Source organism: Ambystoma mexicanum, chromosome 11, assembly GCF_040938575.1.
Source record: "Ambystoma mexicanum isolate Mex_15411 chromosome 11, UKY_AmexF1_1, whole genome shotgun sequence".
NCBI lineage: Eukaryota > Metazoa > Chordata > Amphibia > Caudata > Ambystomatidae > Ambystoma > Ambystoma mexicanum.
This window is the reverse complement of record NC_090934.1, coordinates 821,324,223-821,339,097: the sequence shown is the minus strand read 5'-3', so window position 1 is coordinate 821,339,097 and position 14,875 is coordinate 821,324,223. Positions and strand designations below refer to the sequence as shown.

Here is a 14,875-nt window from a genome sequence, read left to right as displayed (position 1 = left end):
TGCCTCTAGCAAGTTGTTTTCTGAAACAAAGCTTACCTGAACATCCTGTAAAATTGGTAACTTTTCAGTAGCAGTACAGTGCAGTATATAGCATTCCTGTTGCGCACAGCATCTAGATCCAAAAATTGCTTACTCTACCCCAGAAATTAGAATTCACCCAGTCAAACAGAGGGATCTATAAAGAGCATGGCAAGTAGTTAACATAAGCTACTTCCCCCAAGTTCTCTTGGTGCACTCTGCTGCCCTCTTTTAACAGAAGAATGCAACTGCAGGTCTTGCTTCTCAGCAAGGTACCTACATATAGAATCCTTGGTGCAATCTTGCTAAATCTGCTGGAATGTGTCTTCTATTGTGCCCAAGGTGGTTGTTTATTTGGGGATTCAGGGAAGCAAGGGAGCACTCTAATGCACTGCAGTGCTAAGAGAGGCATGCCTTTTTCAGAAAAAAGTTCAGGTTTTCTGCCAATCAGAAAAAAATAGCAATGCAATCAGGCCAAAGGCAGAACACACATGCCAGTGAGTCTCTGTGGTGCAATTGGTTAGCGCGTTCGGCTGTTAACCGAAAAGACGCTGCTGTTTTTGGCACAAAGACACAGAGTGTTCCACTCAGTAAACCTGAGTCATTTCTCCCGTGTTCTCTGGGTTCAGCCTACTGTCCCCTTTTAACACAAGTGCGCAACTGTGGCTTTCTCCTCATAGCAAGTTATGCCTACACAGAGGGCATTTGGTGCACTGTTGATGGGCTCTGTCCTCTACTAAATCCCCTGTGTTTGTGGATTAGGGGAGGTAGGGAAGTGCTTGATACCCTGATTTGCTGTGGGAAAAAGAGCTATTTTAGAAATATTTTCAGGTTGCCTGGGAAGCATAAGCAAACAGCACACCAATCAGGCCCCTGTGTAAGAGCTGCATGAGTCTCTGTGGCGCAATCGGTTAGCGCGTTCGGCTGTTAACCGAAAGGTTGGTGGTTCAAGCCCACCCAGGGACGGTGCATTTTGGCTCAAAAATTCAGCGTGACCAACTATGGACTTCTGTTTACCTCTCGCAGGTCTCGTCTGCTGACGTCCAAAAAATCCAATAAACTGCAAGCAATTCTTCTCGCTTGCTTTAGTTTTTCAAAACTTGCCATTCAATTCATAAACATCAAGACTTCATGGTGGCTGCAGCGTGTACTGATGCACAGAAGGAAGCTATCCTAGCCAGTCTACCTAAAGAAGCAATGAGGCTCTGCAGGTGCATGTACGTCTCCTACCTTTATTCTGTCATCAGACACACCAGGTGGATTGCCACAAGGACCTCGTGGCGCAATGGTAGCGCGTCTGACTCCAGATCAGAAGGTTGTGCGTTCAAATCACGTCGGGGTCATACTTCCTTTTCCCACTCTGAAATACAAAATTGCTCTTCAGTATCTCGTTATTTCAACCTGACTGCATCTTTGTGCTCTGGGCCTAGTTGGTCTGGCGTTTCGAATGTAAGCTTTGCAGCAGGGAAGTATCATATTGACAGACACCCATGAAGGACATGGTCAACCTTTAAAGCAGGCCAATCTCTATGTTTTACTGGATGCAGCAGAAGTATTTCCTCTTTACCATCTCTTCAAGTGGGCCTGACTGATGTGCTGTTTTGTGCACGCTACGTGGGCTTTGTAAAACATACCTCTGCCATTTGCATGGCCTCCTAGCGCTGTCAAAATTTTCGTGTAATCGCTGAATGCTGCACTGTCCTGGGAACTCTAGGTGTGACTAAAGGATATATGTTGGGGCCCCGAAAGGGGGTCGGCAGTCTAGTGGCAATGGGCATCACTTTGCAGTTTGGGTTTGTGAGTTCAGGTACCGGTCTGGTGTCGGAAACCTGTAAGCGCCCTCCCAATCAACTGTCGGTCCTGGATTGTGAGAATTTCCCCTTATACTGGTCTCAGTAGACACATTTCCATTTTACTTTTTCACTCTTGCATTGCCTATTTCTCTCTCTCTCATAGCTACATTATAGACAAGAGAGACATTGTCAGCGAGAGGGCTTCACAGCACCTTCCCCCCTTTCCCTAAGTGCATTGCTAGGGGCTCTGGGAGGCGTGCACATTTGTCTGAAACACAAAGATCCACTGGCAATAAAAGGCGTAGGACCCCAGTTCGCATTTCTTAGAATTTGAGGAGGCACTCAGAGTTGTCTCGGGCGTGACTGTACCTTTCATATGAGATGTGATAATCCCCAAACCCTCTTCCTTTGTCCCAGTAATCTGTCTTAGTGCCTCTAGCAAGTTGTTTTCTGAAACAAAGCTTACCTGAACATCCTGTAAAATTGGTAACTTTTCAGTAGCAGTACAGTGCAGTATATAGCATTCCTGTTGCGCACAGCATCTAGATCCAAAAATTGCTTACTCTACCCCAGAAATTAGAATTCACCCAGTCAAACAGAGGGATCTATAAAGAGCATGGCAAATAGTTAACATAAGCTACTTCCCCCAAGTTCTCTTGGTGCACTCTGCTGCCCTCTTTTAACAGAAGAATGCAACTGCAGGTCTTGCTTCTCAGCAAGGTACCTACATATAGAATCCTTGGTGCAATCTTGCTAAATCTGCTGGAATGTGTCTTCTATTGTGCCCAGGGTGGTTGTGTATTTGGGGATTCAGGGAAGCAAGGGAGCACTCTAATGCACTGCAGTGCTAAGAGAGGCATGCCTTTTTCAGAAAAAAGTTCAGGTTTTCTGCCAATCAGAAAAAAATAGCAATGCAATCAGGCCAAAGGCAGAACACACATGCCAGTGAGTCTCTGTGGTGCAATTGGTTAGCGCGTTCGGCTGTTAACCGAAAAGACGCTGCTGTTTTTGGCACAAAGACACAGAGTGTTCCACTCAGTAAACCTGAGTCATTTCTCCCGTGTTCTCTGGGTTCAGCCTACTGTCCCCTTTTAACACAAGTGCGCAACTGTGGCTTTCTCCTCATAGCAAGTTATGCCTACACAGAGGGCATTTGGTGCACTGTTGATGGGCTCTGTCCTCTACTAAATCCCCTGTGTTTGTGGATTAGGGGAGGTAGAGAAGTGCTTGATACCCTGATTTGCTGTGGGAAAAAGAGCTATTTTAGAAATATTTTCAGGTTGCCTGGGAAGCATAAGCAAACAGCACACCAATCAGGCCCCTGTGTAAGAGCTGCATGAGTCTCTGTGGCGCAATCGGTTAGCGCGTTCGGCTGTTAACCGAAAGGTTGGTGGTTCAAGCCCACCCAGGGACGGTGCATTTTGGCTCAAAAATTCAGCGTGACCAACTATGGACTTCTGTTTACCTCTCGCAGGTCTCGTCTGCTGACGTCCAAAAAATCCAATAAACTGCAAGCAATTCTTCTCGCTTGCTTTAGTTTTTCAAAACTTGCCATTCAATTCATAAACATCAAGACTTCATGGGAAGGGTTTGGCTGCAGCGTGTACTGATGCACAGAAGGAAGCTATCCTAGCCAGTCTACCTAAAGAAGCAATGAGGCTCTGCAGGTGCATGTACGTCTCCTACCTTTATTCTGTCATCAGACACACCAAGTGGATTGCCACAAGGACCTCGTGGCGCAATGGTAGCGCGTCTGACTCCAGATCAGAAGGTTGTGTGTTCAAATCACGTCGGGGTCATACTTCCTTTTCCCACTCTGAAATACAAAATTGCTCTTCAGTATCTCGTTATTTCAACCTGACTGCATCTTTGTGCTCTGGGCCTAGTTGTTCTGGCGTTTCGAATGTAAGCTTTGCAGCAGGGAAGTATCATATTGACAGACACCCATGAAGGACATGGTCAACCTTTAAAGCAGGCCAATCTCTATGTTTTACTGGATGCAGCAGAAGTATTTCCTCTTTACCATCTCTTCAAGTGGGCCTGACTGATGTGCTGTTTTGTGCACGCTACGTGGGCTTTGTAAAACATACCTCTGCCATTTGCATGGCCTCCTAGCGCTGTCAAAATTTTCGTGTAATCGCTGAATGCTGCACTGTCCTGGGAACTCTAGGTGTGACTAAAGGATATATGTTGGGGCCCCGAAAGGGGGTCGGCAGTCTAGTGGCAATGGGCATCACTTTGCAGTTTGGGTTTGTGAGTTCAGGTACCGGTCTGGTGTCAGAAACCTGTAAGCGCCCTCCCAATCAACTGTCGGTCCTGGATTGTGAGAATTTCCCCTTATACTGGTCTCAGTAGACAAATTTCCATTTTACTTTTTCACTCTCGCATTGCCTATTTCTCTCTCTCTCATAGTTACATTATAGACAAGAGAGACATTGTCAGCGAGAGGGCTTCACAGCACCTTCCCCCCTTTCCCTAAGTGCATTGCAAGGGGCTCTGGGAGGCGTGCACATTTGTCTGAAACACAAAGATCCACTGGCAATAAAAGGCGTAGGACCCCAGTTCGCATTTCTTAGAATTTGAGGAGGCACTCAGAGTTGTCTCGGGCGTGACTGTATCTTTCATATGAGATGTGCTAATCCCCAAACCCTCTTCCTTTGTCCCAGTAATCTGTCTTAGTGCCTCTAGCAAGTTGTTTTCTGAAACAAAGCTTACCTGAACATCCTGTAAAATTGGTAACTTTTCAGTAGCAGTACAGTGCAGTATATAGCATTCCTGTTGCGCACAGCATCTAGATCCAAAAATTGCTTACTCTACCCCAGAAATTAGAATTCACCCAGTCAAACAGAGGGATCTATAAAGAGCATGGCAAATAGTTAACATAAGCTACTTCCCCCAAGTTCTCTTGGTGCACTCTGCTGCCCTCTTTTAACAGAAGAATGCAACTGCAGGTCTTGCTTCTCAGCAAGGTACCTACATATAGAATCCTTGGTGCAATCTTGCTAAATCTGCTGGAATGTGTCTTCTATTGTGCCCAGGGTGGTTGTGTATTTGGGGATTCAGGGAAGCAAGGGAGCACTCTAATGCACTGCAGTGCTAAGAGAGGCATGCCTTTTTCAGAAAAAAGTTCAGGTTTTCTGCCAATCAGAAAAAAATAGCAATGCAATCAGGCCAAAGGCAGAACACACATGCCAGTGAGTCTCTGTGGTGCAATTGGTTAGCGCGTTCGGCTGTTAACCGAAAAGACGCTGCTGTTTTTGGCACAAAGACACAGAGTGTTCCACTCAGTAAACCTGAGTCATTTCTCCCGTGTTCTCTGGGTTCAGCCTACTGTCCCCTTTTAACACAAGTGCGCAACTGTGGCTTTCTCCTCATAGCAAGTTATGCCTACACAGAGGGCATTTGGTGCACTGTTGATGGGCTCTGTCCTCTACTAAATCCCCTGTGTTTGTGGATTAGGGGAGGTAGGGAAGTGCTTGATACCCTGATTTGCTGTGGGAAAAAGAGCTATTTTAGAAATATTTTCAGGTTGCCTGGGAAGCATAAGCAAACAGCACACCAATCAGGCCCCTGTGTAAGAGCTGCATGAGTCTCTGTGGCGCAATCGGTTAGCGCGTTCGGCTGTTAACCGAAAGGTTGGTGGTTCAAGCCCACCCAGGGACGGTGCATTTTGGCTCAAAAATTCAGCGTGACCAACTATGGACTTCTGTTTACCTCTCGCAGGTCTCGTCTGCTGACGTCCAAAAAATCCAATAAACTGCAAGCAATTCTTCTCGCTTGCTTTAGTTTTTCAAAACTTGCCATTCAATTCATAAACATCAAGACTTCATGGGAAGGGTTTGGCTGCAGCGTGTACTGATGCACAGAAGGAAGCTATCCTAGCCAGTCTACCTAAAGAAGCAATGAGGCTCTGCAGGTGCATGTACGTCTCCTACCTTTATTCTGTCATCAGACACACCAGGTGGATTGCCACAAGGACCTCGTGGCGCAATGGTAGCGCGTCTGACTCCAGATCAGAAGGTTGTGTGTTCAAATCACGTCGGGGTCATACTTCCTTTTCCCACTCTGAAATACAAAATTGCTCTTCAGTATCTCGTTATTTCAACCTGACTGCATCTTTGTGCTCTGGGCCTAGTTGTTCTGGCGTTTCGAATGTAAGCTTTGCAGCAGGGAAGTATCATATTGACAGACACCCATGAAGGACATGGTCAACCTTTAAAGCAGGCCAATCTCTATGTTTTACTGGATGCAGCAGAAGTATTTCCTCTTTACCATCTCTTCAAGTGGGCCTGACTGATGTGCTGTTTTGTGCACGCTACGTGGGCTTTGTAAAACATACCTCTGCCATTTGCATGGCCTCCTAGCGCTGTCAAAATTTTCGTGTAATCGCTGAATGCTGCACTGTCCTGGGAACTCTAGGTGTGACTAAAGGATATATGTTGGGGCCCCGAAAGGGGGTCGGCAGTCTAGTGGCAATGGGCATCACTTTGCAGTTTGGGTTTGTGAGTTCAGGTACCGGTCTGGTGTCGGAAACCTGTAAGCGCCCTCCCAATCAACTGTCGGTCCTGGATTGTGAGAATTTCCCCTTATACTGGTCTCAGTAGACACATTTCCATTTTACTTTTTCACTCTTGCATTGCCTATTTCTCTCTCTCTCATAGTTACATTATAGACAAGAGAGACATTGTCAGCGAGAAGGCTTCACAGCACCTTCCCCCCTTTCCCTAAGTGCATTGCAAGGGGCTCTGGGAGGCGTGCACATTTGTCTGAAACACAAAGATCCACTGGCAATAAAAGGCGTAGGACCCCAGTTCGCATTTCTTAGAATTTGAGGAGGCACTCAGAGTTGTCTCGAGCGTGACTGTACCTTTCATATGAGATGTGATAATCCCCAAACCCTCTTCCTTTGTCCCCATGATCTGTCTTAGTGCCTCTAGCAAGTTGTTTTCTGAAACAAAGCTTACCTGAACATCCTGTAAAATTGGTAACTTTTCAGTAGCAGTACAGTGCAGTATATAGCATTCCTGTTGCGCACAGCATCTAGATCCAAAAATTGCTTACTCTACCCCAGAAATTAGAATTCACCCAGTCAAACAGAGGGATCTATAAAGAGCATGGCAAGTAGTTAACATAAGCTACTTCCCCCAAGTTCTCTTGGTGCACTCTGCTGCCCTCTTTTAACAGAAGAATGCAACTGCAGGTCTTGCTTCTCAGCAAGGTACCTACATATAGAATCCTTGGTGCAATCTTGCTAAATCTGCTGGAATGTGTCTTCTATTGTGCCCAAGGTGGTTGTTTATTTGGGGATTCAGGGAAGCAAGGGAGCACTCTAATGCACTGCAGTGCTAAGAGAGGCATGCCTTTTTCAGAAAAAAGTTCAGGTTTTCTGCCAATCAGAAAAAAATAGCAATGCAATCAGGCCAAAGGCAGAACACACATGCCAGTGAGTCTCTGTGGTGCAATTGGTTAGCGCGTTCGGCTGTTAACCGAAAAGACGCTGCTGTTTTTGGCACAAAGACACAGAGTGTTCCACTCAGTAAACCTGAGTCATTTCTCCCGTGTTCTCTGGGTTCAGCCTACTGTCCCCTTTTAACACAAGTGCGCAACTGTGGCTTTCTCCTCATAGCAAGTTATGCCTACACAGAGGGCATTTGGTGCACTGTTGATGGGCTCTGTCCTCTACTAAATCCCCTGTGTTTGTGGATTAGGGGAGGTAGGGAAGTGCTTGATACCCTGATTTGCTGTGGGAAAAAGAGCTATTTTAGAAATATTTTCAGGTTGCCTGGGAAGCATAAGCAAACAGCACACCAATCAGGCCCCTGTGTAAGAGCTGCATGAGTCTCTGTGGCGCAATCGGTTAGCGCGTTCGGCTGTTAACCGAAAGGTTGGTGGTTCAAGCCCACCCAGGGACGGTGCATTTTGGCTCAAAAATTCAGCGTGACCAACTATGGACTTCTGTTTACCTCTCGCAGGTCTCGTCTGCTGACGTCCAAAAAATCCAATAAACTGCAAGCAATTCTTCTCGCTTGCTTTAGTTTTTCAAAACTTGCCATTCAATTCATAAACATCAAGACTTCATGGTGGCTGCAGCGTGTACTGATGCACAGAAGGAAGCTATCCTAGCCAGTCTACCTAAAGAAGCAATGAGGCTCTGCAGGTGCATGTACGTCTCCTACCTTTATTCTGTCATCAGACACACCAGGTGGATTGCCACAAGGACCTCGTGGCGCAATGGTAGCGCGTCTGACTCCAGATCAGAAGGTTGTGCGTTCAAATCACGTCGGGGTCATACTTCCTTTTCCCACTCTGAAATACAAAATTGCTCTTCAGTATCTCGTTATTTCAACCTGACTGCATCTTTGTGCTCTGGGCCTAGTTGGTCTGGCGTTTCGAATGTAAGCTTTGCAGCAGGGAAGTATCATATTGACAGACACCCATGAAGGACATGGTCAACCTTTAAAGCAGGCCAATCTCTATGTTTTACTGGATGCAGCAGAAGTATTTCCTCTTTACCATCTCTTCAAGTGGGCCTGACTGATGTGCTGTTTTGTGCACGCTACGTGGGCTTTGTAAAACATACCTCTGCCATTTGCATGGCCTCCTAGCGCTGTCAAAATTTTCGTGTAATCGCTGAATGCTGCACTGTCCTGGGAACTCTAGGTGTGACTAAAGGATATATGTTGGGGCCCCGAAAGGGGGTCGGCAGTCTAGTGGCAATGGGCATCACTTTGCAGTTTGGGTTTGTGAGTTCAGGTACCGGTCTGGTGTCGGAAACCTGTAAGCGCCCTCCCAATCAACTGTCGGTCCTGGATTGTGAGAATTTCCCCTTATACTGGTCTCAGTAGACACATTTCCATTTTACTTTTTCACTCTTGCATTGCCTATTTCTCTCTCTCTCATAGCTACATTATAGACAAGAGAGACATTGTCAGCGAGAGGGCTTCACAGCACCTTCCCCCCTTTCCCTAAGTGCATTGCTAGGGGCTCTGGGAGGCGTGCACATTTGTCTGAAACACAAAGATCCACTGGCAATAAAAGGCGTAGGACCCCAGTTCGCATTTCTTAGAATTTGAGGAGGCACTCAGAGTTGTCTCGGGCGTGACTGTACCTTTCATATGAGATGTGATAATCCCCAAACCCTCTTCCTTTGTCCCAGTAATCTGTCTTAGTGCCTCTAGCAAGTTGTTTTCTGAAACAAAGCTTACCTGAACATCCTGTAAAATTGGTAACTTTTCAGTAGCAGTACAGTGCAGTATATAGCATTCCTGTTGCGCACAGCATCTAGATCCAAAAATTGCTTACTCTACCCCAGAAATTAGAATTCACCCAGTCAAACAGAGGGATCTATAAAGAGCATGGCAAATAGTTAACATAAGCTACTTCCCCCAAGTTCTCTTGGTGCACTCTGCTGCCCTCTTTTAACAGAAGAATGCAACTGCAGGTCTTGCTTCTCAGCAAGGTACCTACATATAGAATCCTTGGTGCAATCTTGCTAAATCTGCTGGAATGTGTCTTCTATTGTGCCCAGGGTGGTTGTGTATTTGGGGATTCAGGGAAGCAAGGGAGCACTCTAATGCACTGCAGTGCTAAGAGAGGCATGCCTTTTTCAGAAAAAAGTTCAGGTTTTCTGCCAATCAGAAAAAAATAGCAATGCAATCAGGCCAAAGGCAGAACACACATGCCAGTGAGTCTCTGTGGTGCAATTGGTTAGCGCGTTCGGCTGTTAACCGAAAAGACGCTGCTGTTTTTGGCACAAAGACACAGAGTGTTCCACTCAGTAAACCTGAGTCATTTCTCCCGTGTTCTCTGGGTTCAGCCTACTGTCCCCTTTTAACACAAGTGCGCAACTGTGGCTTTCTCCTCATAGCAAGTTATGCCTACACAGAGGGCATTTGGTGCACTGTTGATGGGCTCTGTCCTCTACTAAATCCCCTGTGTTTGTGGATTAGGGGAGGTAGAGAAGTGCTTGATACCCTGATTTGCTGTGGGAAAAAGAGCTATTTTAGAAATATTTTCAGGTTGCCTGGGAAGCATAAGCAAACAGCACACCAATCAGGCCCCTGTGTAAGAGCTGCATGAGTCTCTGTGGCGCAATCGGTTAGCGCGTTCGGCTGTTAACCGAAAGGTTGGTGGTTCAAGCCCACCCAGGGACGGTGCATTTTGGCTCAAAAATTCAGCGTGACCAACTATGGACTTCTGTTTACCTCTCGCAGGTCTCGTCTGCTGACGTCCAAAAAATCCAATAAACTGCAAGCAATTCTTCTCGCTTGCTTTAGTTTTTCAAAACTTGCCATTCAATTCATAAACATCAAGACTTCATGGGAAGGGTTTGGCTGCAGCGTGTACTGATGCACAGAAGGAAGCTATCCTAGCCAGTCTACCTAAAGAAGCAATGAGGCTCTGCAGGTGCATGTACGTCTCCTACCTTTATTCTGTCATCAGACACACCAAGTGGATTGCCACAAGGACCTCGTGGCGCAATGGTAGCGCGTCTGACTCCAGATCAGAAGGTTGTGTGTTCAAATCACGTCGGGGTCATACTTCCTTTTCCCACTCTGAAATACAAAATTGCTCTTCAGTATCTCGTTATTTCAACCTGACTGCATCTTTGTGCTCTGGGCCTAGTTGTTCTGGCGTTTCGAATGTAAGCTTTGCAGCAGGGAAGTATCATATTGACAGACACCCATGAAGGACATGGTCAACCTTTAAAGCAGGCCAATCTCTATGTTTTACTGGATGCAGCAGAAGTATTTCCTCTTTACCATCTCTTCAAGTGGGCCTGACTGATGTGCTGTTTTGTGCACGCTACGTGGGCTTTGTAAAACATACCTCTGCCATTTGCATGGCCTCCTAGCGCTGTCAAAATTTTCGTGTAATCGCTGAATGCTGCACTGTCCTGGGAACTCTAGGTGTGACTAAAGGATATATGTTGGGGCCCCGAAAGGGGGTCGGCAGTCTAGTGGCAATGGGCATCACTTTGCAGTTTGGGTTTGTGAGTTCAGGTACCGGTCTGGTGTCAGAAACCTGTAAGCGCCCTCCCAATCAACTGTCGGTCCTGGATTGTGAGAATTTCCCCTTATACTGGTCTCAGTAGACAAATTTCCATTTTACTTTTTCACTCTCGCATTGCCTATTTCTCTCTCTCTCATAGTTACATTATAGACAAGAGAGACATTGTCAGCGAGAGGGCTTCACAGCACCTTCCCCCCTTTCCCTAAGTGCATTGCAAGGGGCTCTGGGAGGCGTGCACATTTGTCTGAAACACAAAGATCCACTGGCAATAAAAGGCGTAGGACCCCAGTTCGCATTTCTTAGAATTTGAGGAGGCACTCAGAGTTGTCTCGGGCGTGACTGTATCTTTCATATGAGATGTGCTAATCCCCAAACCCTCTTCCTTTGTCCCAGTAATCTGTCTTAGTGCCTCTAGCAAGTTGTTTTCTGAAACAAAGCTTACCTGAACATCCTGTAAAATTGGTAACTTTTCAGTAGCAGTACAGTGCAGTATATAGCATTCCTGTTGCGCACAGCATCTAGATCCAAAAATTGCTTACTCTACCCCAGAAATTAGAATTCACCCAGTCAAACAGAGGGATCTATAAAGAGCATGGCAAATAGTTAACATAAGCTACTTCCCCCAAGTTCTCTTGGTGCACTCTGCTGCCCTCTTTTAACAGAAGAATGCAACTGCAGGTCTTGCTTCTCAGCAAGGTACCTACATATAGAATCCTTGGTGCAATCTTGCTAAATCTGCTGGAATGTGTCTTCTATTGTGCCCAGGGTGGTTGTGTATTTGGGGATTCAGGGAAGCAAGGGAGCACTCTAATGCACTGCAGTGCTAAGAGAGGCATGCCTTTTTCAGAAAAAAGTTCAGGTTTTCTGCCAATCAGAAAAAAATAGCAATGCAATCAGGCCAAAGGCAGAACACACATGCCAGTGAGTCTCTGTGGTGCAATTGGTTAGCGCGTTCGGCTGTTAACCGAAAAGACGCTGCTGTTTTTGGCACAAAGACACAGAGTGTTCCACTCAGTAAACCTGAGTCATTTCTCCCGTGTTCTCTGGGTTCAGCCTACTGTCCCCTTTTAACACAAGTGCGCAACTGTGGCTTTCTCCTCATAGCAAGTTATGCCTACACAGAGGGCATTTGGTGCACTGTTGATGGGCTCTGTCCTCTACTAAATCCCCTGTGTTTGTGGATTAGGGGAGGTAGAGAAGTGCTTGATACCCTGATTTGCTGTGGGAAAAAGAGCTATTTTAGAAATATTTTCAGGTTGCCTGGGAAGCATAAGCAAACAGCACACCAATCAGGCCCCTGTGTAAGAGCTGCATGAGTCTCTGTGGCGCAATCGGTTAGCGCGTTCGGCTGTTAACCGAAAGGTTGGTGGTTCAAGCCCACCCAGGGACGGTGCATTTTGGCTCAAAAATTCAGCGTGACCAACTATGGACTTCTGTTTACCTCTCGCAGGTCTCGTCTGCTGACGTCCAAAAAATCCAATAAACTGCAAGCAATTCTTCTCGCTTGCTTTAGTTTTTCAAAACTTGCCATTCAATTCATAAACATCAAGACTTCATGGGAAGGGTTTGGCTGCAGCGTGTACTGATGCACAGAAGGAAGCTATCCTAGCCAGTCTACCTAAAGAAGCAATGAGGCTCTGCAGGTGCATGTACGTCTCCTACCTTTATTCTGTCATCAGACACACCAGGTGGATTGCCACAAGGACCTCGTGGCGCAATGGTAGCGCGTCTGACTCCAGATCAGAAGGTTGTGTGTTCAAATCACGTCGGGGTCATACTTCCTTTTCCCACTCTGAAATACAAAATTGCTCTTCAGTATCTCGTTATTTCAACCTGACTGCATCTTTGTGCTCTGGGCCTAGTTGTTCTGGCGTTTCGAATGTAAGCTTTGCAGCAGGGAAGTATCATATTGACAGACACCCATGAAGGACATGGTCAACCTTTAAAGCAGGCCAATCTCTATGTTTTACTGGATGCAGCAGAAGTATTTCCTCTTTACCATCTCTTCAAGTGGGCCTGACTGATGTGCTGTTTTGTGCACGCTACGTAGGCTTTGTAAAACATACCTCTGCCATTTGCATGGCCTCCTAGCGCTGTCAAAATTTTCGTGTAATCGCTGAATGCTGCACTGTCCTGGGAACTCTAGGTGTGACTAAAGGATATATGTTGGGGCCCCGAAAGGGGGTCGGCAGTCTAGTGGCAATGGGCATCACTTTGCAGTTTGGGTTTGTGAGTTCAGGTACCGGTCTGGTGTCGGAAACCTGTAAGCGCCCTCCCAATCAACTGTCGGTCCTGGATTGTGAGAATTTCCCCTTATACTGGTCTCAGTAGACACATTTCCATTTTACTTTTTCACTCTTGCATTGCCTATTTCTCTCTCTCTCATAGTTACATTATAGACAAGAGAGACATTGTCAGCGAGAAGGCTTCACAGCACCTTCCCCCCTTTCCCTAAGTGCATTGCAAGGGGCTCTGGGAGGCGTGCACATTTGTCTGAAACACAAAGATCCACTGGCAATAAAAGGCGTAGGACCCCAGTTCGCATTTCTTAGAATTTGAGGAGGCACTCAGAGTTGTCTCGAGCGTGACTGTACCTTTCATATGAGATGTGATAATCCCCAAACCCTCTTCCTTTGTCCCCGTAATCTGTCTTAGTGCCTCTAGCAAGTTGTTTTCTGAAACAAAGCTTACCTGAACATCCTGTAAAATTGGTAACTTTTCAGTAGCAGTACAGTGCAGTATATAGCATTCCTGTTGCGCACAGCATCTAGATCCAAAAATTGCTTACTCTACCCCAGAAATTAGAATTCACCCAGTCAAACAGAGGGATCTATAAAGAGCATGGCAAGTAGTTAACATAAGCTACTTCCCCCAAGTTCTCTTGGTGCACTCTGCTGCCCTCTTTTAACAGAAGAATGCAACTGCAGGTCTTGCTTCTCAGCAAGGTACCTACATATAGAATCCTTGGTGCAATCTTGCTAAATCTGCTGGAATGTGTCTTCTATTGTGCCCAAGGTGGTTGTTTATTTGGGGATTCAGGGAAGCAAGGGAGCACTCTAATGCACTGCAGTGCTAAGAGAGGCATGCCTTTTTCAGAAAAAAGTTCAGGTTTTCTGCCAATCAGAAAAAAATAGCAATGCAATCAGGCCAAAGGCAGAACACACATGCCAGTGAGTCTCTGTGGTGCAATTGGTTAGCGCGTTCGGCTGTTAACCGAAAAGACGCTGCTGTTTTTGGCACAAAGACACAGAGTGTTCCACTCAGTAAACCTGAGTCATTTCTCCCGTGTTCTCTGGGTTCAGCCTACTGTCCCCTTTTAACACAAGTGCGCAACTGTGGCTTTCTCCTCATAGCAAGTTATGCCTACACAGAGGGCATTTGGTGCACTGTTGATGGGCTCTGTCCTCTACTAAATCCCCTGTGTTTGTGGATTAGGGGAGGTAGGGAAGTGCTTGATACCCTGATTTGCTGTGGGAAAAAGAGCTATTTTAGAAATATTTTCAGGTTGCCTGGGAAGCATAAGCAAACAGCACACCAATCAGGCCCCTGTGTAAGAGCTGCATGAGTCTCTGTGGCGCAATCGGTTAGCGCGTTCGGCTGTTAACCGAAAGGTTGGTGGTTCAAGCCCACCCAGGGACGGTGCATTTTGGCTCAAAAATTCAGCGTGACCAACTATGGACTTCTGTTTACCTCTCGCAGGTCTCGTCTGCTGACGTCCAAAAAATCCAATAAACTGCAAGCAATTCTTCTCGCTTGCTTTAGTTTTTCAAAACTTGCCATTCAATTCATAAACATCAAGACTTCATGGTGGCTGCAGCGTGTACTGATGCACAGAAGGAAGCTATCCTAGCCAGTCTACCTAAAGAAGCAATGAGGCTCTGCAGGTGCATGTACGTCTCCTACCTTTATTCTGTCATCAGACACACCAGGTGGATTGCCACAAGGACCTCGTGGCGCAATGGTAGCGCGTCTGACTCCAGATCAGAAGGTTGTGTGTTCAAATCACGTCGGGGTCATACTTCCTTTTCCCACTCTGAAATACAAAATTGCTC

At 46.3% G+C, this 14,875-nt stretch overlaps 14 non-coding genes across 14 annotated transcripts; all 14 read left to right on the top strand.

Moving 5' to 3' along the window:
* Positions 1–910: 910 nt before the first annotated feature.
* TRNAN-GUU (transfer RNA asparagine (anticodon GUU)) lies at positions 911–984 on the top strand. The gene has a single exon. It is a non-coding gene; the product is annotated as a tRNA-Asn (tRNA).
* A 305-nt stretch (positions 985–1,289) lies between these two features.
* TRNAW-CCA (transfer RNA tryptophan (anticodon CCA)) lies at positions 1,290–1,361 on the top strand. The gene has a single exon. It is a non-coding gene; the product is annotated as a tRNA-Trp (tRNA).
* A 1,790-nt stretch (positions 1,362–3,151) lies between these two features.
* TRNAN-GUU (transfer RNA asparagine (anticodon GUU)) lies at positions 3,152–3,225 on the top strand. The gene has a single exon. It is a non-coding gene; the product is annotated as a tRNA-Asn (tRNA).
* Positions 3,226–3,538: 313 nt separating this feature from the next.
* TRNAW-CCA (transfer RNA tryptophan (anticodon CCA)) lies at positions 3,539–3,610 on the top strand. The gene has a single exon. It is a non-coding gene; the product is annotated as a tRNA-Trp (tRNA).
* A 1,790-nt stretch (positions 3,611–5,400) lies between these two features.
* On the top strand, positions 5,401–5,474 carry TRNAN-GUU (transfer RNA asparagine (anticodon GUU)). Its single transcript has one exon. It is a non-coding gene; the product is annotated as a tRNA-Asn (tRNA).
* A 313-nt stretch (positions 5,475–5,787) lies between these two features.
* Positions 5,788–5,859, top strand: TRNAW-CCA (transfer RNA tryptophan (anticodon CCA)). The gene has a single exon. It is a non-coding gene; the product is annotated as a tRNA-Trp (tRNA).
* A 1,790-nt stretch (positions 5,860–7,649) lies between these two features.
* TRNAN-GUU (transfer RNA asparagine (anticodon GUU)) lies at positions 7,650–7,723 on the top strand. Its single transcript has one exon. It is a non-coding gene; the product is annotated as a tRNA-Asn (tRNA).
* Positions 7,724–8,028: 305 nt separating this feature from the next.
* Positions 8,029–8,100, top strand: TRNAW-CCA (transfer RNA tryptophan (anticodon CCA)). Its single transcript has one exon. It is a non-coding gene; the product is annotated as a tRNA-Trp (tRNA).
* A 1,790-nt stretch (positions 8,101–9,890) lies between these two features.
* On the top strand, positions 9,891–9,964 carry TRNAN-GUU (transfer RNA asparagine (anticodon GUU)). Its single transcript has one exon. It is a non-coding gene; the product is annotated as a tRNA-Asn (tRNA).
* A 313-nt stretch (positions 9,965–10,277) lies between these two features.
* Positions 10,278–10,349, top strand: TRNAW-CCA (transfer RNA tryptophan (anticodon CCA)). The gene has a single exon. It is a non-coding gene; the product is annotated as a tRNA-Trp (tRNA).
* Positions 10,350–12,139: 1,790 nt separating this feature from the next.
* On the top strand, positions 12,140–12,213 carry TRNAN-GUU (transfer RNA asparagine (anticodon GUU)). Its single transcript has one exon. It is a non-coding gene; the product is annotated as a tRNA-Asn (tRNA).
* Positions 12,214–12,526: 313 nt separating this feature from the next.
* On the top strand, positions 12,527–12,598 carry TRNAW-CCA (transfer RNA tryptophan (anticodon CCA)). The gene has a single exon. It is a non-coding gene; the product is annotated as a tRNA-Trp (tRNA).
* A 1,790-nt stretch (positions 12,599–14,388) lies between these two features.
* TRNAN-GUU (transfer RNA asparagine (anticodon GUU)) lies at positions 14,389–14,462 on the top strand. The gene has a single exon. It is a non-coding gene; the product is annotated as a tRNA-Asn (tRNA).
* A 305-nt stretch (positions 14,463–14,767) lies between these two features.
* Positions 14,768–14,839, top strand: TRNAW-CCA (transfer RNA tryptophan (anticodon CCA)). The gene has a single exon. It is a non-coding gene; the product is annotated as a tRNA-Trp (tRNA).
* The last annotated feature ends 36 nt before the right edge of the window (positions 14,840–14,875 follow it).